The sequence below is a fragment of the Macrobrachium nipponense genome, chromosome 4, assembly GCF_015104395.2.
Source record: "Macrobrachium nipponense isolate FS-2020 chromosome 4, ASM1510439v2, whole genome shotgun sequence".
Taxonomy (NCBI): Eukaryota; Metazoa; Arthropoda; class Malacostraca; order Decapoda; family Palaemonidae; genus Macrobrachium; species Macrobrachium nipponense.
In genome coordinates, this window is record NC_061100.1 from 91,434,510 (window position 1) to 91,458,002 (window position 23,493).

Here is a 23,493-nt window from a genome sequence, read left to right on the forward strand (position 1 = left end):
TACATTAATGATGATAAAACCATGGCAAGCTGTAGGTAAACATAGGTAGGCTACCCTCCTACCAAACTGTCATTTTTGAGAGAGAAAAGGTTCTATTTTATTTATTTATTTTGCAGCGTAGTTATGCAGTGTATTTTGTTCAAAATATGCAAAAAAAGTAGATAATTGCCTTTTGCATAATTTTTTCAGTTTATAGTATGATGATTGTTGTTTATCGGCATATTGTGTGTGTGAAGTTATGCAGTATTGACAAGGTTAGGTAGGGAAGTGTATGTAATTGCCCTTGAAAACCCTTAGAATTTTTTTACTTATCCATGTCTGGATTTCGCCATTATATTGCAGGACCTTGGCTCTCTTAATCTGGATATATATGACCTGATTTTCAATCATATAAGGGCTCTATGTACCAGTACAATGAGATGCGTAAGATACAATTAACATGTGTATTTTCCCTAATAGTTACACAGGCCCTTGTTGCTGATATTACGCTACAAATTATATGATTATATAGTTGGCAGGTACTCTGAGACGACACGCGCCGACCACTGTCTTAAGAGACCTGCCCTGCCCCATTGACCACTTACTCCCTACAGACTCTTAACTTTTCAAACTGAACTGGTTTAGGTCATAGACCTCAGCTGATAGGTCTGTTATAATCGAAAGGAACCAAGCCACCAAGAATCGTATGGGTATTCAATGAATCAGCGGCATCTATTTGTTACTTTCTGATCACACACACGTACAAAACATCTAGTAGATTTTCTTTTACGTCTCGCACATGAATTTTCTATACAAATCGGTTCACCACCCCCCAATAGTTACTCATAACACTTTTTTTTTTATTTATATGAATTTTTCTTCTTTATTCAGTCTTTTATCATTGGTGCACTATTATTTGAGTAACATACTGACTGAAATGTTAACTATAATTCATGCAGAATAGAAAAAACTAAGCTTATCAAGCTAGGGTCAAATTGTGTGCTTACAATTGGCAATTTACAGTCTGCTCTGAATTCCATGCATCACATTGCAAACGTGATCTTTAATGAAAATGGTTTATGTATGAATCAATGAAATAATAAATTTTATATCTCCACATTAAAACACTACATTTCTTCTTCAAAATTGGATCACAAAAACTGTAGTTCTAAAAATAATAAAATGAACAGATTACTATCAATCATCAAGACTAAAGAACTTGTACAAACACAATAAATGAAATAGAAAGTACAATTGGTCTCAATTTAAACATGGAAAGATAAAACCACAAAATAGAAATAAAAGATTAAAAAGGAATACAGCTGGTTGGTGCAAAGATACATTTAGAATAATGTTCATACTTCAGAACATAACACCATTATTTGCGACCTTCGTCTGTATTCACATCATGTACATACAGACATACCTCCTCTCCCAGTAATCAGGCAGTCCCAGAAAGGGGATTACCGGTTTATTCAGATGCCACATTAGGACATATTTGCCGGGAGGCATGTGTGAGAAGTGGTACTCTCCTTGTACACTGATCCTAATATGCTTTATCACTGCAGTGTCGTTTTTAATTTGTTGTACATGGTATGTACCTAAATAGGCGGGCTCAAGTTTATGTTTCTTTGGTTGTAGTCTTTTCAAATAGATTCTGTCCCATATTTGTATCTTAGACATTCATGTGCAGAATCGCTGATCATTTTCATCTGATACTTTTCATTGGCCCTCAACAGAAGTTTCTGTGTTATCTGAAATACTCTTCGGGTTAGGTTACAGAACATCACCCGGTATTGTTCAACACTATATAACGTTTACCCTGCATAGGTTTTGCTACTTTGGTACCCAGTTAAAAGTACGTGGGGTCGAGTTCGACCCGAGCGCCCAGAAAAATTTGTGAGAATTCAAAAACTGTAGCTATGCTGTACATTTTAATTTCTAAAATCAGTTTCACCCATTGCCAAACACTACTGAAAAGATAAATCATACCCATCTCCAGATTAGATATTTATTACAAATATATTAAAAAGATAAGTATATGCAAAAAATAATTTACGAAAATATTTACAAAAAACACAAAATATAACATACACACAGAACTTGAGGAAATCTTTCCTAAAACTACTAATTACAATACAATATGTGACTGCCAGAAAAGGTGTCGGATCCATAGAGGTCAAAATCTGAAAAGAGAAAATAAAGTGTAAGTTTTTTTGGCCAAGAAAAAAAATTGTCAAAATTTCACGCATTTTTTTTTTTTGGTACCTAAAGGAAATAGGAAGTGGCTAATATTTTTATAGAATAAACTCATATTATCCTAGAACGGAGTTATGTAAAAAGATCTGCACGAAGATGTAATTTACTCTTATATCAAGGGCAAAATATGAAGGTCATTGTTTCACCTCCCAGGTTCACCATGAAAATATTTTTTTATAAAAATCATTGTAACTATTATAAAATATGATATTTATGCATGAAAATATACCAACATATCACATATTCTATAGAAAACAAGAATATATAGAGATATGCCAACTTACCTTTCGGGTATGTAAACAAAATGGCTACAATCCACACCAAGTTCGACTGCCAAATCTGCCACCTGAACTATCTGTTTTGCACCAACAAAACTATAAATTGAATTTGCTATAGTGAACCTATTGCTCTTTTTTATTTAATAATATATGAGGGTGTATAGCCATTATTGCAGTTAGGAAGCTTTGTCATAAGGTAAAGGTCAGAAATGTTATTCTCTCTCTCTCTTTCTCTCGTCCTAAGGTGTGTCGATGGTTTATTGACATAAGTTAATGTAATCTGTCACCAGAAAAGGCACAGACCCACTACATCCTCCCCCGTCTTGCCCCCCTCGTCTCGTAATCATTTCAAGGTCATCTGCTTCGCCTCCAACCCTTTGTCACACACTCAAATTTTTTGCCATAGAGATGTCAGTAACCTCTAAATTATCATCGACATCACTTTCTAATTCCGTTAAAAGGAAGTTGATGACATCCATGCCCAGAGAATATTGTCTGTTGGCCATTGTTGATGAAAACTGCAGAAAAAAGCAAAAACTGAGAAATTGGCATTAGCAGGAAATTGGAACAAATGGCAATACAAGGTATCTCAACCAAAACCAATGGCATGCATATTGTACACACACCATCCACCCACAGCTTCCAACAATACAAAACTATACTAGTGTCAACAGTGTTAGACAAGAAATCACTACTTAATAATTTTTAATAATTTTGTCAGGTCTTTTATCACTTTATTAACAAATTCATGTCCATTATCACTGATTAGAGTATGAGGACAGCTGAATTTCATTATGAATGAACACAAAGCTCTGGCAACCGATGTTGCGGTCTTATCCACCATTGCATACGTGTGTTGCGGTCTTATCCACCATTGCATACGTGTGCATATAATGCGTGAATGCATCCACCATCACGCACACACACATTTGAACTGCCCATCTCCAGGAGGGAAGGGTCCCATGACATTGATATGCACTCTGTTAAATTTAGTTGGCTCTACTGGCCATAGGCAAGTCTTTGGAATAGAGTGGTTGTGGTTTTTCTGGGTATGGAGGCGTTAGATGGTAGTTTAAATTTGACAATGTCTTTGAGAGTTGCGTGAAAGAGAGAGAGAGAAAGAGAGAGAGAGAGAGAGAGAGAGCAAAATTGGTGGAGGGATGAATGGGAATGGTATGATGGTTGGCGGGCATAAGTGTATGGGTATTGCCTGTTGCAGCGATTGCCGAAGAAGTCAGTGGCGAGAGTCTGCTATGGAGAGTCGTGATATTCAGTCATAGAGTTGGTTTGGCAGCAGTCTTATCCAATGATGGTCAGTTTATGTTGTGTGATTTGATTGATTTTGGTATTGTAAAGTGCTGTGTGTGTGTCTGTTTGGTTGTGGTGAAGTTGAAGAGGTTAGTTGTACTGGTTGTGCATTTTGATGTCTGTGAGTTGGCGGTTGGGGACAAAGTTGGTGTTGGCAGTTTGTTGTGCTGGGTTCGGGTTGTAGTATGGTTGTCGTGTTGTTCCAAGCTGTTGGTGTTTGTCTGCACAGTGATTTGTCGGGTTGTTAAGTTGTATGGTTGTAGTTCTCGGTTGGTTGTTTTGTGTTGTGATTTTCGGCGGTGGTTGTCTCGACTAGCCTAGCCTATATCCAGCGGACAGCACAGCGCCTAGCCCTGAAGTCAGCCATTGATGGTAAGCATATGAATGTGACAGTTTTGTTTGTTTTACTTGCTGAACCAACTGTCATGCACTTAAAAAGTAATGTAAAGGGGAAAGTGTGGCTGTGGGAAAATTTGTCAGCCGGTACGATGAAAGTAACTGTGGGGAGCTTGCTTGCTTTGTTGCTTTGCGAGTGATCCCGCCACAAGGGTATTACATATGTGGCACTTGCTCATGGTTTTTGTAATGTCTGTTCTCATTCCTATCCAAAAAAAGAATTCTTGTGCCCTCCCTAGGGACTTATATATACCTATATGGAATGCATAAGCACTTACATGTATTATGTGGATGGCTTTCTCTAACAAAGAGGGAGGAAGGACGACGCAAGATCGGAGATTGCCCGGTCTTTTCTCATATTTACTAAACAAAATATCCCCTTCAATGAAGAGCATATTTTTTGGCACCTTTAGGAAATTGGAACACTTGTTACTCGCACCCCTTACATAATCCGTAATCTGTCCAATCCATATCTTGGACTTCTGACCCTTTAACACTTCTTCCACACTCAAACCACACAAATCAATCACACACTTATTTTCACTCCGAGGGCGTTTGCTTGCTGACCTCCTAGGAGAGTCAGCCTTCTTGCTCTCACAGCTGGTCTTACACGCATCCCTTCTCTCTCTCTCCCTAACTCTGGAGTTACCGAATTGTTCCTGTTTTCTACATCGGCTGCCTATGGCTCAGCAAGAGAGGGACACTGGCCCCTCAGGTGGCCCTCCCTCCCAAACCTCTTGCAATGGCCAACTGTGTTGTCCCTGGCTGCTTTCCCCCTGTCTCTTTGAGGCCCCTGGGTGTGTGACTCTGACCCCTGGATAGTGGATGAGACTGACAGAGGATTCGCTGGGTCAGATTGGTTAACTGTTGCAATAACCGGTTGGGAGGTGGCCTGGGCCCCCATCCTTATTTGCTGGCGTCGTTCGTGGTCAAATAGGAGTTGTACTTTCGGCAGCAAGATGTATAAGGACCTCTCGTCACCAAAAAGAAATCCCACTGTGGAGGTGGGAAGAATTTGCTTCAGCATGTGCCGACAGAAGGTTTCTTTTCCCTCTACAGTCTGGTCTCTGTCAGGGGTGAGGGATTCATAGTCTTCACTGACGCGATAGCAGAAGGCTGAAATCGACTCTCCTGCCCCCAACCTGGAGTCATATACTTCCATTAGCTCCATCTTCTCCTCTCGGTGTAGGGCAAACTGCTGAGTGGGGTACTGTTTAAAAGTGCCCCAGTTTCCGAATAACCGATGTCCCAACTCCTAATTTGTCGTGCTACATCACCAAAGATCTGTTTCGTTTGTACAATTCTTTCCCTATCTGTCCACCCAATTTTGGCATTTTCAGCACACTTTATAAAGGTCTCAATCGTAAAGAAACTTTCACCAGTGCATGAGTTACCAAATTCAGGCACGTGACGTTGGCCGAAATTGTGGGTGGGTCGACAGGCTTTTTGGTTTGCGTTTCTTTTGTTAATGTGTGCAGCTCTTCTAATGTGTGTTGGATAATTGTTGACACAGTTCCTTCACACTGTCCTTTTCCTTGGCACTGTTATTGTTAGTGCTGTTAATTATTATGTACTGGCAAGACCCCACGACTGACAGCAATTTACATGACCTGCTTCTCAATTATATAAGGGTTCTATCAGTACAATGAAGCGTGGAAGATACAATTCATACATGTATTTTCCTTAATAGTTACACAGGGCCCTGTGTCTATTATTACGCTACTAATTATATGATTATATAGTCGTAAGGTACTCTGAGACGACATGTGTCGACCACTGTCTTAAGAGATGCCCTAACCCGTCGACAATTTACTCCCTACTGACTCTTATCTTTTCAAACTGAACTGGTTTAGGTCATAGGCCTCAGTTGATTGGTCTGTTATAATCGAAAGAAACCAAGGGTCTTCAATGTATGGCACTCATTTGAATCACCCACGCCAATGAATCAGCAGTATATTTTCGTTACTTGCTGATCACACACACGTACAAAACATCTAGTAGATTTTCTATTATGTGTCACACATGAATTTTTGTACAGATCAGTTCATATATATATTTATTATATATATATATATATATATATATATATATATACATATATATATATATATAATATATATATATATATCTATATATATATATATATATATATATATATATATAAAAAAATATATATATATATAAGATAATATATATATAATATATATATATATATATATGTGTATGTATGTAGTATAGTATATATATATATATATATATATATATATATATATGATAATATATATGTATATATACTGGTAAAAATGTTTCTGTTACAACAGAATTGCATTTAATATAAGGAGCCCATAAAAACGCCAAAATATAGAAAGAAAAATACCATATTTCAGAGACTGCTGTCTCCCTCTTCAGGTAGATGAATAATCTACCTGAAGAGGGAAACAGCAGTCTCTGAAATATAGTTTTTTCTCTCTGTATTTTGGCGTTTTATTGGATCTGTTTATTATTATTATTATTATTATATTATTATTAATTATTATTATTATTATTATTATTATTATTATTATTATTATTATTATTATTTATCATATATATATCTATATATATTATTTATTATTATATATATTATATATATATCTATATATATATATATATATGTATAATTGTATGTTCTCAGAAAGAAACTGTTGTTTCTTCAGTTAGATGAAAGCATGGTAGAGTGATGTGTAAAAGTGGTATTATTATAAATCTAATCAGAAACTATGTTTTGCTGAAGTATGAACAAAGGAGAAAGGTTTGTAAAGCACATGTGAAATAGGAGAACATAAGATTAAAAAGATCTGAAATAACTGATGTGTACATCGACGAAGTTTTGATTGGTGATTGATAATGCAGAGAAGTGGAAGGATTAAATATTGCTTTTAAGATAAGGAAGCTGAAGGTGAATGTTAACAGGAGTAAGGATACGAGTGTGAAAGTCAAGGAGATGGAATGATAAATGTTACTGTCAATGGTGGAAGGAATGGATTTATTAGCTTACATAGGTATCTGGGCGTAACAAATGCTGATAACTGTAACAAAAGAGAGAAGATGCCTCATGATATAGATGAGACGAGGTTTTAGTAGCGTCAAAAACATATGAGATAGAAAAAGGAAGTGCATGGAAACAAAATTTGAAATGGATGAAGGTACCTTTCGGTCAGCTGATGTGAATGTGAAGTGTAGTTATTAATGTGAGTGTACTAAGGGGAAATACTAAGTTGAACTATCCCCGTAAAAGATGCTGATTCGGATGATTCAAAGTTTATGAATAAGGAGGCATGGCAGTGGTGTACTGGAAAGGGTGGCTTGGAGGGAAATAGTAAACTTATTTAGTAAAAAGTTATTTGTAAGGTTTTTTTCATGGTAGATTACATGAAAACATAGATCCTATTTAAAGACAAACTCTAAAAGACTTTTGCATAAGCAGTAAACAAGAGAGTAAAGAGTGATATATTCTGCTCCTGCTCTTCGGTCAGTGATTAATTCGTTCTTTAACACATTTGTTGAAGTCTGTAGTACCTTGGAACCTTTTTAATGGATCGGATTGTTTTTAGACGGCTTTGAAGTTGTAAATACATAGATGTATTATTCTTCAAGATTTTTAAAGTTGGTACCATACGCTAGGTAATCCAGCCATTTTAGAGACTCGTTTTTAAGGCCGTATTAAATCTTCAGTCATCGTTATAGCTTTAAAAAACCATGCAATAGTTCAGCACCGTGAGTGTAAACTGTACAATTGTGCTTAGAATAATTATTTTTAATGTAGCCATAAACGCAAGACGTTTATCGTAATTATCAATTAAACTCAAAAGTATCTCAAATGTGAATGAGTTTATTTTATACAATATATTATTGTGAATAAGGCTTTTGACATTGCATTTTCTGGAACATATTTGAGTGGGCTTAGGGAAATGGGTCCTGCGATAGTCTTTAGAATAATATTCAGTCATTTTGAGGAACAACTAACTGTTACTACTTATGTATGAATGTTTAATACATTAATTTTATTATGGGTTTCTTTTTACGTGAATTTCTTTCCGAGTCGACGTCATTTGTGCTTTTAAAGGAACAATGTTGACCATTCATTATATATCCCCTAGTGTTGACCATTCATTATGCATCCCCTAGTGTTCTAGTGTTGATTTTTTTTTATCTTGTATGTGTGGACATCCTGTGTTTTCCTATTGCTTTTTGCGAAGATTAGGTGTAAAGAACCTCTGAAACAGTACCCTTAGTCATATTGTGAATGAAGTGCTAGGAGAGATTAAAAAGAGTCCAGCCCACCTTCAGTTAGCCACCACTGTTAGTTAAAAACTTTCTTTCGATAACTAGTAAAAGTACAACCATGCTACTCCTAATTTTTTCTGTTTTTATTTTAAAATATATCATTGCCACTTTATTTGTTTATAAATCGTAATAACGACTACTTAGTTACACAAGCGCACATATAGGAAAATGTTATTGAATTGTGAGTGGAATGCATGTCATATACACGAACGCTCGCACACTCAACACTACACACACACACACACACACACACACACACACACACAGATATATATATATATATATATATATATATATATATATATTTTATAGACATATATATATATATATATATATATATATATATATATATATATATAATATATTGTTCATACGTAGATGCACAAATAATCACCAGTACATATGTTCTTGCAAATGGAAACATCTGCGTTGCATGTACATATGCATTCACGTAAATTGTCCTTAGTGGGCTACAATTCAAATGAGTTATGAAGAAGCTGCTTATTGTATAGCTGCTGACGAGACCTCTCTTAAATATTAAAAAGATTTGGTGTAATATGCAAAATTCGTGTTACCAAGGGAATGCACACGAGGTTCCGAGTGGCTGTCTTCGTGCATACTTGTCCCGTAATGTCGTGGTAGACTTAATTAGAATAAAATTGAGCAAATACGTCGTAGAGAACAAACCCGGCAAATAGTGGGAGACCTGCAAGCACCTTTTACACTGCATTAAGTCTTTAGAAACCAGAGATAAAGCCCACTTGAACCCAGAACTCTTTTTTGTGTTGACTTAACTGTGAGAGAACGAGGGGTTTGTTTGTGGCCCTACCTTCATTACACATCATGTGTTTTTGTTGCAATTGTTTGTGTTTGTCTGTTTTTGTTGAAGCTAAACAAAGGAAGCACCTGACCCTCCCATCTTCACTGACCCCCAGCTCCTCCTCCTTTAAGACATACCTTCTACTGTCCCGCCCTTTTCCCCACCCTTTTTGGAAACTAGAAAAAACTATTCAAGTTAGATTTCTTGTTTGTGTGCATTTATAAACGCTTAGCTACGTATGTATGCATGTATGTATAATACGAACTTGCCAACAGGACGATTTCTGTGATAGATGAAGGCTCCAAAGATAGCAAATCCGCAGTCACTGCTACACTCCTGATACTCTTAGTACTGAAATAAAGAGGCTGCGAGGAGAAAACCTCCCTGATATTGTAAAGTTGATGTCAGATTTCCACATACATAATAGATTTTGTTAGAAATGTTGACTTCTTGAAAGACTGGTTTTGAAGTTACTAACGTGATTATATTGTTGTATTTATCGTATCCTTTTTATCTTTATTTGATTAGAGCTGCTTCCTTTCTCAGGGTTTCTTTCAGATTTTCAATCCCTCCTCGTTTCCTTTCTCCCGTATTTAACATCATTCTCCTTCGTTTCCCCAGAAGGCCAAAAGGTCCCACTCCCTCACTGCACCTTGCCTACAGCATCTTTATTCTGCCTTGCCATGTATTTTGACCCTTAGGAACAGTCATCAAGACTGACCAAGCTTCGCCCATATGTATCCCGATCATAGAGATCACTGTAGTGGTTTAAGGACGCCATTCCTCTAAGTCGGCCGCGTTGTGGCCCACTTGTAGATGGCATTGTTTACAACCATTGTTGGACGTCCTCCTTGTAAGCAATTACTACGTCCTCTACCGTGGCTCATTTAACACATTGTTTCTTTCCCTCCTCCTTCAGTAAGGGCCTCTTTCTGACCTTTCTCTTAACATACGATTTTCTCTCTCTCTCTCTCTCTCTCTCTCTCTCTCTCTCTCTCTCTCTCTCGTTATACTTTTGATGTGTAATTTAAGTTGTTGATGAAATGAAGTAAAATACCATCCGTAGTCGGTTTGTGCATTCTCCTAATAAAGCGCTGATCAGTGTTTTATTGTGAAACTACACTTTTCTTCACAAAACCTGCATATTGTTCTTGTTGTCTTTTGTAAGGTTTTGTGTGTATCTGTTGCATGCAGGGGAATTGGTTTATTAGCAACGCCTAGAATTATTTGTGTGTGTGTGTGTGTGTGTGTGTGTAGAGAGAGAGAGAGAGAGAGAGAGAGAGAGAGAGAGAGAGAGAGAGAGAGAGAGAGAGAGAGAGAGAGAAGGGGGGGATTATTTCTTTGTCAGTTTTACGTGGCTGTTGATTGTGAAACAAGCGGTTGTCTGTCTCTTCAAAAAATTCTTATTGCGTAAAGGAACAGATTCATTCGGCTTATTTTACATTAACTAGTGTTTCGGAAGAATATTTGAGTGTGAGCTGCCCTTCGATTAATGCCAAGAATTCTTCGAAATCAGACAGGTTCATGGTGTATGTTGGTAACCTAGTTAAGAATTTGTATTCTAAAAGGCAGTATCACCAGATAATAAATTGGCCTTTTTTATTTATTTATTTTTTTCCTCGTAATGTTATTTGTGCATCAACTCGAATGTGCCAATGAAATAGCAGCTGTAGTGTCCCAAGAGAAAAGAATTCCTAGTTATGGGCAGTGAACCCCTTTTGGGGGAACTGACCTCTAAATGGTGGGAAAGCTGCTTCTGAGGCCACTGGCCATTAGAATGAATTATTTTTTAATACAAGAATTAAAGCAGAGGCCTCCTCACCATTGCGTATGAGTTTCAATATATAACTGGTATCTTGTTTCTTTAAACATGGAAATTAATTGATGTTAAATCACTCATCATTCAAGTGAAAAGACAAAATATACAGGACTAGAGGTAAACAACTGATGATGTGGGAGTGATGTAAGGCGAAAAAAGTGTGATCTTTGATGTGATAAAGAATATAGGGTCTTGTAAATATTTGCAAAGAATTTTTTTTTTTTCAAGGGAAAAGTAAATGAATTACACCAGGATTTATATAATTACATGAATCAGCTATTTCCATTCATTGTTCCATCTTCCTGTCGACCATTTACCCCTGTTACATTGCAAGCGCCCACTTTTAACATTCATCTTTTTTTAGAATATTTTCAGTATCCTATCAACAGTCCCTGCAGCATCTCTTCGGTATCACCAGGTGATGCAGTTAATTGCTTTTAACTGCTACCTCACACTCCGTTCCTCCCCCTCTGGTTTTTTTTCCATAAACGCGCACGTGCAACTGATCTCATTGATTTTATTTTAACAATCTATTAGCGGTAAATGATTTTTTATATGTCCTATAAATCGACGGATACCCTCACACCAGAACTCACAAAGGGCTTATATGCACATAAACATACTTGTATCTGTCGATTTTAGAAAACTAATATATGAGCAAATGTTGCAATATCCAAAACAGCAGAATCTTTAATGCTGTTTTTTATTTCTTTAGCTATAGTAACAATAATTGTAGATTCCTACTTTCCCATGGCTATTAGTTTTGTTATGCAAAATTGAAACCAATCCTTAATTAGTTATAAAAACAATATCGATCGTACTGGCAGACTCCTAATTAAGGGTTATCGTCTTTTTCGTTTTGTAAAATAGAAAGGGACTGGTGGCTCTTCTCTTGTCTCTTCACGTCTATTGTTTGATAAGAGATTCTGGGGGGAAAGAATAAGAGAGAGAGAGAGAGAGAGAGAGAGAGAGAGAGGAGAGAGAGAGAGAGTTTCAAACCTTTTTGAATAATGCTTTACATTTCCTGTAGACGTGTGGCCTTTGCATGTATAGATTATCATGGCAGCGATGTTGCTATAAAAGTTAGTAGTTGACGTAACAGTTGAATTATCTTTTATGAGGTCATCATGTAAGGTTATTTGTTCCCAAAAGTAAGGAGTACGACGAAAAGTGATATTGGTTTTGTAATGGATCTGCCGAAGACATGTCTCCATAGATGGAAAACCATAAAATCTCAGAATCAGTTAATAAGCCCCACGGGGAGCTCATTAAGTGGTTAGTTCAATCTTTTGTCTCTCGAAGGTCTGCGCTTGTTTCCATTGTTGTTATAGTTATGGTTGTAGCTTACATTGATGAAACGTAAAAGATACGCGAGAATCCAGTAGCAAAATGTAAAAAAGTAGACGGAAGGTCATTGTACGAACTGCTTTTAACACATTCAGTGCCTCCACACCACGCACAGCTTTCGATGCCGGTGCGGACGATGAATGATTTTCATAATGCGCTATTTCTGTACGTCTTGATACAATTCGTAAGTGTGGCAACCATGCTAAATGAATTTATTATTTTTCTCATTTTGGAAGGCTTCCGTTGTTTGAATTTAAGATAATATACAATAGATGTGCCTTTAAAACAATGTGGTTTAAGATTCGTTCATTATCACTTGTATATGTTATAATAAAAATCTAAGCTTGGGATAACATGAACTGTTACGACGTACTATCAAAAGGGAAGAAGTGGTTTGTAAATTTCTCGTAAAACATGTGATGTCATTCTCCGCATACATCAGAAAAACTACAATTTATTACTCGTGTTCGTTTATGCCAGTTAAGGTACTCTTAATTGCTGTAAATCTATGTTGTGTAGATCTCTTTTTCTCCGATCGCTCTTCGGAGTTTCACTGACATTCCATTGTTGTTGATCTTGGCTTTATAGAAATAAAATTCTCACACAAGTCATTTGCTGTATGATCTGTAACATTCCCGCACATCCATTTGAAAATCAGAGTTTACCATTACCAGTATTTTATTTTCGAAAATTATTACAACGTATTTTGAATCGGTGGAAAACTTGATCCTGTTCTTTTCATGAAATGTAGTTTTGGTGTGGCACGAAGTATATAGAATATAAAAACTTCATTGATTGAAGTTATTTTAGACCATAAGTGAAATAACAGCAAAGACCAATAGATTTCTGACCACTTGAAGTCTTCTGAAAATAACATCCAATCTTGAGTGCGGGCACGCACCAACTGAAACATACAAACATACAAATGTATTTATTGTGTGTATATATATATATATATATATATATATATATATTTTATATATATTATATATATATCTATTATATCATATATATATATATATATATATATATATTTATTATATATATATATATATATATATATATATATATATATAATTCATTGTATGTATGTACGTACCTATGTATGTATAAAAAATATAGAAAATGGGGTGTGATCGTTGCTCCACCCCAGCGAAAGGCTAGAATTTGATCTCAAAGCTTATGATGACCTAAACAGAGGTCATCCTTACCTGATGGAATAAATCCTGTGAGCATTGATCTTCCCCTGTTTTATAAGTTTTATTAGAAAATGACAGTTGACAATGTTGGTGCAAATACTTCGCCCGGCCGCATTTACGTGATTTTAAGGTAATCCTGTAGTGCTTATTGTACAGTAATGGTAAAATTTTTAAGCGGCAAAATCCTTCATCTCTTCGTTTATAAAGTATATTTGGCAGTATAGAAGTACAGCACAGTAGTATATCCCCTTTGTAAGTGCAGTGTGTATTTGTCTCTAGGTGGTAGTACCATTATTGTAACAAGTGCGTTATGAAAAACGACGTATCATGGAGAAATGATTTAATGAACAGCGAGAGAGTACTCTTAAATTGCGATTTAATAATAATGTACTTAAACATACGAGTATATACTTTTGAATCCAGAAAAAAGGGGCACTAGGGTCTATCATTACATGTTAACGAAATTATGATTATTATGAAAATAATCTCACTCGTCGTTTAGAGAGTTAATGTCCCACTGATCAGAGGCTTATTCAGTTGATCTTATATAGCCAGCATTATTAAAATTTCTGCATCGCCATGTAACACATACACTGGTATATTGTGAAATATTTCAAGGGAAAATTATAGTTGTAAAGTTCTCAAACATTAAGTTTGACGTCTTAGTAAATCGATGAGGATCCGTGACGAGGTGGCCGAGTGGTTAAGGCGTTGGACTGCTAATCCAATAGGGTCTCCCTGCGTGGGTTCGAATCCCATCCTCGTCGTCAATACTTTTTTCTCTCCCCATCATTTGTGATTACTTTATTGGGCCCAAGATAAATAGTATTCAAAGCTGGTTGCATTTTGGAAAAGAGTTGAGGTGTTAACTTTGTCAGGCGCAAGCGAAAAACCGGCACCATCATAGTCAAGCTTGATATATAGGGCAGTTGCTTGGAAATATGACTTTTTAGCATGTGATCGTCTTTGAATTAGAACCTTCCCGGATATTTATATCTTCATCGAAACGAGAACGTAATCTTAGAATTCTCTGCTTCATGTCTGAGTGGATCAATTTTTCTTCCCCCCTTATTTCATCAGTCACTTTGAAAATCGTACGCTTATTTCTGTTGGACTTCATCTAGTTGATTCCATTATGTGTAATATTCTGATAATTGACCTTATTGACCGTTCTTAATGTAACTTGATATAAAGCCTGTATTCTGATGGCTTCTGTGTATATATATATTATATATATATATATATATATATATATTATATATATATATATATATAGTATATATATATAGATATAGATATATATATATATATAGATATATATATATATATATGTATATATCTATCTATATATATATATAATATTATATATTTAGATATATATATGATATATATAATAATATATATATATGTATAAATATATTAACTTATATATTATCTAATTGAATTTTAACATTCAGGTTTTAAAACGGTCAAATTTTTCACGTTTTTCTGTATTTGAGTTTTTCGCAATAGCATTATTAATATTATTATTATTATTATTATTATTATTATTATTATTATTATTATTATTATTATTATTATTATTAATATTTATTTATTTTTATTTTATTGTAATATGATTATTATTTTTTTTTCTCAGAGCCATCCTATTTGGCTGCGTGGTTTTATAGTGGGGTTCCGGGTTGCATCCTGCTTCCTTAGGAGTCCATCACCTTTCTCACTGTGTGTGCAGCTTCTAGGAGCACGCTCTTCTGCATGAGTCCTGGAGCTACTTCGGCATCTAGTTTTTCCCGGTTGCTTTTCAGGGATCTTGGGACCGTGCCTAGTGTTCCCATGATCGCTGGTACAGTTTCCACTGTCATATCCCATATCCTTCATATTTCTATTTTAGGTCCTATTATTATTATTATTATTATTTATTTTTTTTTTCCCTATCACAGTCTTTCAATTCGACTGGGTGGTATTTATAGTGTGGGGTTCCGGGTTGCATCCTGCCTCCTTAGGAGTCCATCACTTTTCTTACTATGTGCGCCGTTTCTAGGATCACACTCTTCTGCATTAGTCCTGGAGCTACTTCAGTCTCTAGTTTTTCCAGATTCCTTTCCAGGGATCTTGGGATCGTGCCTAGTGTTCCTATGATTATGGGTACAATTTCCACTGGCATATCCCATATCCTTCTTATTTCTATTTTCAGATCTTGATACTTATCTATTTTTTCCCTTTCTTTCTCTTCAACTCATGAGTGATACTTTCTTCTTGATTTTGTCAATCAACGTCACGTCTGGTCTATTTGCACGTATCACCCTATATGTTCTGATACCATAGTCCCAGAGGATCTTTGCCTGATCGTTTTCTATCACTCCATCAGGTTGGTGTTCGTACCACTTATTACTGCAAGGTAGCTGGTGTTTCTTGCACAAGCTCCAGTGGAGGGCTTTTGCCACTGAATCATGCCTCTTTGTACTGGTTCTGTCAAGTGCCGGACATTCGCTTGCTATGTGGTTTATGGTTTCATTTTTCGTATTGCACTTCCTACGTATGGGAGAGATGTTATTTCCATCTATCGTTCTTTGGACATATCTGGTTCTTAGGGCCTGATCTTGTAAGCTGTTATCACTCCTTCAGTTTCCTTCTTGAGCTCTCCCCTCAGTAGCCATTGCCACGTGTCATCGCTGGTTAGTTCTTTAGCCACGTGTCATCGCTGGTTAGTTCTTTAGTCTGTCTCATGTATTGTCCGTGCATTGGTTTGTTATGCCATTCCTCTGTTCTGCTTGTCTTTCTCCTTTCTCCTGTCTCTGTATATTTCTGGGTCTTCGTCTACTTTTATCAGTCCTTCTTCCCAGTCCTTCCCATACACTCATGAGCCACTCGTCTTCACTGGTCTTCATATATTGCCCCAGTGCTCTGTTCTCGATGTTGACGCAGTCCTCTATGCTTAGTAGTCCTCTCCCTCCTTCCTTTCGTGTTATGTATAGTCTGTCCGTATTTGCTCTTGAGTGTAGTGCTTTGTGTATTGTCATATGTTTCCTCGTTTTCTGGTCTATACTGCGAAGTTCTGCCTTTGTCAATTCCACTATTCCTGCGCTGTATCTGATTACTGGCACTGCCCATGTGTTTATGGCTTTTATCATATTTACGGCGTTGAGTTTTGACTTGAGTATCGCCTTGAGTCTCTGCATATATTCTTTCCTGATTGTGTCCTTCATCTCTTGATGTTTTATATCCCCTCCTTCCATTATTCCCAGGTATTTTTATCCCGTCTCATCTATGTGTTTGATGTTGTTCCCATCTGGTAGCTATATCCCTTCAGTCCTTGTTACTTTGCCCTTTTGTATGTTGACTAAGGCACATTTTTCTATTCCAAACTCCATCCTGATGTCCCCAGATACAATCCTTACAGTCTGGATCAGGGTATCTATTTCCTTGATGCTCTTACCATACAGCTTGATGTCGTCCATGAACATCAGATGGTTAATATTCTGTTGCCTCTTTTCTTGAGTTGATACCCAGCATCCATCTTTTGCAGTACTTTTGTCATGGAAATCATGGCTACTACGAAGAGTAGTGGGGACAGTGAGCCGCCCTGGAAGATCCCTCTCCTAATATTAACCTCTGCTAGTCTTACTCGAGAGCTTGTAAGTATTGTATTCCAGTTGTGCATTGTATTTTTGAGGAAGCTCTGCCCCATATATTTTCAGGCATTCTAGTAGCCATGTGTGTGGTACCATGTCGAAGGCTTTCATATAGTCTATCCATGCCATGCTTAGGTTGTTTCACTTCTCTTACTGTTCTTCATTACCATTTTGTCTATCAGGAGCTGGTCTTTTGTGCCCCTACACTTCCTTCTGCAGCCTTTTTGTTGGTGGGGGATGGTGTTTGTATCCTCTAGGTAGTTGTATAGCCTTTCGCTGATGATACCTGTTAGTAACTTCCACATTATTGGTAGGCAGATGATAGGCCTGTAGTTACTGGCTATATTTCCTTTACTCTTGTCTTTCTGGACTAAGGATGGTCTTCCTGTGGTCATCAATTTGGGTGCATGGTGATTTGTGATACAATGCTGGAGTTGTTCTGCTATTCTTGGGTGTAGGGCCTTGAAGTTTTTGAGCTAGTACTTCATCGGGACCTGGGGCTTTCCAGTTGGGCACATTCTTTAGTTGGTGCCTGACTGTATCTGTCGTGATGTCAGTGAATCTTTGTTTTATTCTCCCTGTTTCTTCAGCCTTGACTTCCTGGAGCCTTGCTGCATGTTTGTTGTGTGATACCGGATTGCTCCAGATGTTTTCCCAGTCTCTTCCTTGGTTCCGAATAGTTTGTTCTGTTGGTATCCCTTATTCCTGTTCATGTACCGTTGGATCTTGTGTGCTTTGGCCTTAAGCGTCTGTTTTATTATTATTATTATTATTATTATTATTATTATTATTATTATTATTATTATTATTATTATTATTATTATTATTCCAATATATTGAGTTTTTATTTCTCTCACTTATATGAGGGATAGTTTTAAGTTTACCAGTTGAATATCGTATTAGGGAAACATATTGAATAAATCGTATTTTCGAACTCCAAAACTGTAATAATGAGAATGAAATCAACAATGACAAACTTTATGCTCTACTCCTAATTTTTTTGTGGGTTTAAAATGTGGTTGTCTATCTGGTTGTGTTCTATGTTTTTTTAGATTTATGTGTATATCTTGCAAGATTAAGTTTTTGATTGACTTTTTTAAGATTCTGGTTTCAGTTGAAACATCTGTTATTTTGTGTTCCCCTCTTACATATTTTTATATAGTGAAATATGCATTTTACAAGCTAGAAATTAGCCAATCAAGATAAGGCTTCTCTCTCTCTCTCTCTCTCTCTCTCTCTCTCTCTCTCTCTCTCTCTCTCTCTCTCTCTCTCTCTCTCCGACAACCACTTTATCGTCGCTGAATGAATGGTAGTGTTATAGTGTCGGCATAGCTGATAGATGGCGTTATCTGTACCATCAGTGGCCATACCGTCATAATTTTTCGGTGGCAGGGCAAGTGATCCAAGGGGGCCTCGAGTTGTTGTTGAGATGGTTGCGAATTCTGGACGATTTTTATCATTTCCATCCCCCTTGACACCCTCATAGCTCACTTTCTCATGTTCCCCTCGTCGCTTCTCGTTCATTTCTGATTTATTGGACGGATTCCACCATTCTCTTTCACTTTTTCAAGTTTGATGGTGTTGTTGATAGTGGTAGGAGGGCCTTGCATTGGGTCTCCTTTGCGTTTTTCATGTCAGTAACGTTATACTTTATTTTACTCTCTCCTTTTTAATTGAGGGTTTCCCATTCCTAAGGGTAACATAATTTCACCCACAATAAAACACTTTGAATTTCTTTTTTATGTAACCATTTTCCCTTCATTCTGATTGTTAAATGATGGTCGCTGTAAACGGTAAGGTGGCAATTTACAATATTTCCTTGTATCGTAATCAAACTTATATATATATATATATATATATATATATATATATATATATATATATATATATATATATATATATATATATATATATATATATATATATATATATATATATATATATATATAATATATATATATATATATATATATATATATATATATATGAAGTGTATTCATTGAATTTTCTCTCTCTCTCTCTCTCTCTCTCTCTCTCTCTGAACAATGACAGCACCCCTATACAAATGCACACATTTATATAAAAAGATGTGTCACAGTGTAAGTTTGAATGGCCGATACCATTAACAATAGTTTCCTCAAATCGTGGGAATTCTAGGGGTGTGTGTCTGGAGTGGCAGAGACTCTTATAGGATCAGGGTCTAACCCAAAAATTTTAGAGGCACAGAAGAGTGGACGGGGAGGGGAATAGAAGAAGGAACAATGTCGTTTTTATTGTTATTTTTCTCGCTCGTTTTCACCAGTTTCTCATCAAGATTCCTTTGTTGCTTAAAAGGACATTGATTATCTGGAAAGATATGGTTCCTCTCGTCGGCATTGTTTGGGAGGGTCCCGGAGGCCCCGGAGGTCATACTCTATCATTTTTCAAGTGATCTTGATCAAACGCGTTTGTCCGGATTTCTAAACATCTCCTTTAGTGTTTCAGGCGTCGATTGTTATTGTCGGCTTAAATGTTCGGAGGTTTTATAAACAATTTAGCATCTCGGCTCGCCATTCGTTTTCACTATATTGAATTTCAAAGAGTTCTATGTGAATCACTCTTGTTGCTCATCTAAGATCTTAGGTTATCACAACAGGTAGGTCTTCTGGGAAATTTAGTTCATAAAATGTCAACATTTACCAAACTTACGAAACACACGTGTGCGCTTGCCCCAGCGTGCATGCATGTTTGTATGCCTTATGCTTGTTGAGAAACACAAGGTTATCACATGGAGCCAGCCACACCCTCAGAAGGGAATGGGCGAATAATATATATATATATATATAATATATATATATATATATATATATATATATATATATATAATATATATATATATATATATATATATATATATATATATATATATATAATGTGTGTGTGTGTTCTTGTGTGTATACTATACACATTTATAAACTCACCCAAATTTATTGTCTTCCTGAATGCTCAATGAATGACATGCCTGTTACTTCATATTAAGTTTTGATCTTATTTCAGAAGATGCTATGTAGGTTTTATGATCTTTCATCCAGTTTTGTCTTGTTTTAAGTATCGCTGAACATTCATAGCTTTCCGTTTTTAATGGCAATAATATAGCTTTACTATATAATTATAGCATAACACATACTTGAAAGAGAAGGGAAGATAAAGATATCGAGGTTATGTTTGTCTCTGATTTACCAGGTATCGTAATACCTATCGTCGAAAGAGCGTTTACGCTATTACGTATATGTTACTTTTTGACGCATTTTAATCCTTTGATACTGCTGAATGTCGCGCTTCTGTTGCAGGCCGTTATCTATGTTATTTACGTGGTTTTATGCGAATGTTGCTGAATGTATTGTTCTAGCTTTGGTGAACCGCAGTCTCTCTCTCTCTCTCTCTCTCTCTCTCTCTCTCTCTCTCTCTCTCTCTCTCTCGTCGGTAAAAGGTGAACGGGAAGTTGAATGCATGGTCCCAGTGTTCACAAGCAAATACACACTGCGCCCTACATGGGGAGAAGAAAGCGCTTGAAAGTATGAGGGGGAGGGAGAATTTCCCCCTGACTGCACCTTTTCTCAAGAGAAAGTGATTTATTTACCTTCTCTTTAATCTGTTGGTCCCTTTTTTCACCTTCTTGTATAGGACACATCTCCGATTATTCTTGGAAAGATTTGTTTTGGGGACTGTGCGTTCAGGAGCTTTATTTTCTCTGTTTGCCGCCTCTTCCTGCAGAGCCATGACGTATGAGTTCATTTATTGGGTATCAGAATTTCAATTTCCTTGATTAAATTGATATTTTAGTTTTTTGGAGGGTAGCTGGTGGAGGTTAACCTTTACTTGTTAGTAAATTTTCAGTCGGAGTAATCGGATTGTTGTAGTGTTACGAGATTGCTTTTGCTAATTTGATAGAGTGAATGTTCGAGTTCCAGTATCGGTGTAGAAAGCTAAACACAGTAAAGTCTCAAGAGCCACAGCCGTGTTAAAACACGTTGGTGGAATTTTTGAGACACTGGTTGCTAGTCTAAATAAAGTTCCATGTTGATGTGCAGCCATGGCAATTGCATTGGGTAATGACGTCTAGAAGAACTGTTGGGATAAGTCACTCGAGTTTCCTTGTCTGATTGAAACCAGTAAAAGGAATATGATGGCCAGGGAATGTCCTTTAAGCATTAGAAGGGGCATTATCCAAGGTTCAAGAAAGACGGCAGGTAGAACCGAGTGCTAGAGCTGTGTTGCGAGGAAACTAACAAACGCGAGGATCGTATTTTTATCAGTACTTGTAGCAGCTGAAGAAAACAACGTTGATGTACTCGAGCAGACTTGACTTATTTAGATGTGTAGGTAGTCATTCCAAGATATGTTTGAATATACCTGACCCATTTGCACCGAAGGTAGATAGTGTATATAATATATATATATATTTATATATATATATATATATATATATATATATATATTAATATATAATATATATATATAATATATATATATATATATATATATATATATATTATATATATATATATATCACACACATACACATACATACATACACACACACACACACATACATATATATATATATATATATATATATATATATATATATATATATATATATACACACACACACGACGTCCTTGGGATGAGGTTGATACCCGCGAACCCTCCACTAATAGGTTTATGCTGAATGGGTTTTTTGCTGTACCTGTTGGCCACTAACCAACTGCTGACCAGTCGTAACGATGCTCAACTTTGTGAACACTTAACTCTCGTCAGAATGTAATTTAATGTTTAGAAGACTGCTATATGTTAGAATCTCAGTTTCTTACATGGAAATCGATGCTAATCTCTCACCTAGGAATTATAGTACATTTGGAATCTTTGCCAGTAGTGAGGTCGATTTCTTTTCTTTAAATCTTCACCTGAAAACTCTCATAAGCAGTCACCAGACTATAAACCCAAGAGGGCCCCAAACGAAAATCAGCAAGCAGAGTGGTACAAGTTATAGGAGTTGATAGATAAATAAATACGAGGGAATGGAAGATAAAACCAAAACACCTGAATTCAATAGACTTTAACAGAGAGCAGACAAGAATTTGCTCCTTGCTTAAACGTTTGAGGATCAGAAGACCTCACAATTGAACTAGGCAAACTATTCTACATTGAAGTTGTAGCCAAAATAAAACTCTGAGCAAACCGAGTAGTATGAAATATGATACTAGTAAACAACACTGTTTGCAAGAGCAACCTGCCTAGTGTTGCGAGAAAACACAGCTAAGTCAGGTAAAGAAGAGTGCAGGGGATGTTATTGTAGTGCACTTTATGCAAAAAACATAATGAACTCTCTTTACCCCCTAACCAGAAGTCAGTGTTAAGAACTGGCAAAATAAACTTGGCTGATGACATAACTGTATCCAAGAATTTGATATCAGAGCAAGCACTGGAAGACCATGCTGGAGAACAGCCCTCCAAACAAGGGAGAAGAAAAGAGTTAAAAAACTTAGATATAATAGTTTCATCCTAAAGTATTCTAAAGCATTTCTGCGAAATATTTTTGTGAAACAGAGGATATAATGATACGCACATACTTCTTGAAAGACAATATTATAATAAATATTGTAATAAACTGCTGGTTCCCTCCTTGAAAATGTATTTATGTGACTTCCTATCCCTCCTGAAATGGCCTTGACTGGAGGGACGAGAGTTATCACAAACAAAAATCTACAGCTGAAGGCCAATATTACTGAAAGAAGGAATTTACATAAAACTCTGGCCTTTAGTTTAAATGAACTATATTTACATTTAAATTACATGTAGGTCCAGAATTTAATGAAAGGTTGTTGATTGCAGGTCCACCGGAAACATGTGGCTGGGAAATGACCCAGACCCCAGAGATATGAATTTGTGCAAAGTGGGTTATCTAAATGCAAGCGTTACCAAGCGTTCCCAATATTTCTCTCACAATCAGGCACATTACTTGTCTGCACTAGAAATTACTCTTTAAGTACCTGGAAATCCATGGTCTAGTTGTCTTCTCATCTGTTGATATTTCTGTGCACTATGGATGGTAAAAGAACACGTGGGATCCCCAGAGGAAGCAGGGGAG

General features: G+C 36.4%; 1 protein-coding gene and 1 non-coding gene across 4 annotated transcripts in view; both read left to right on the plus strand.

The window, feature by feature from the left end:
• Positions 1 to 23,493, plus strand: part of LOC135211014 (protein spaetzle 5-like) — a 956,827-nt gene that overhangs the window by 201,654 nt on the left and 731,680 nt on the right. The window lies entirely within an intron of this gene.
• On the plus strand, positions 14,417 to 14,498 carry Trnas-gcu (transfer RNA serine (anticodon GCU)). The gene has a single exon. It is a non-coding gene; the product is annotated as a tRNA-Ser (tRNA).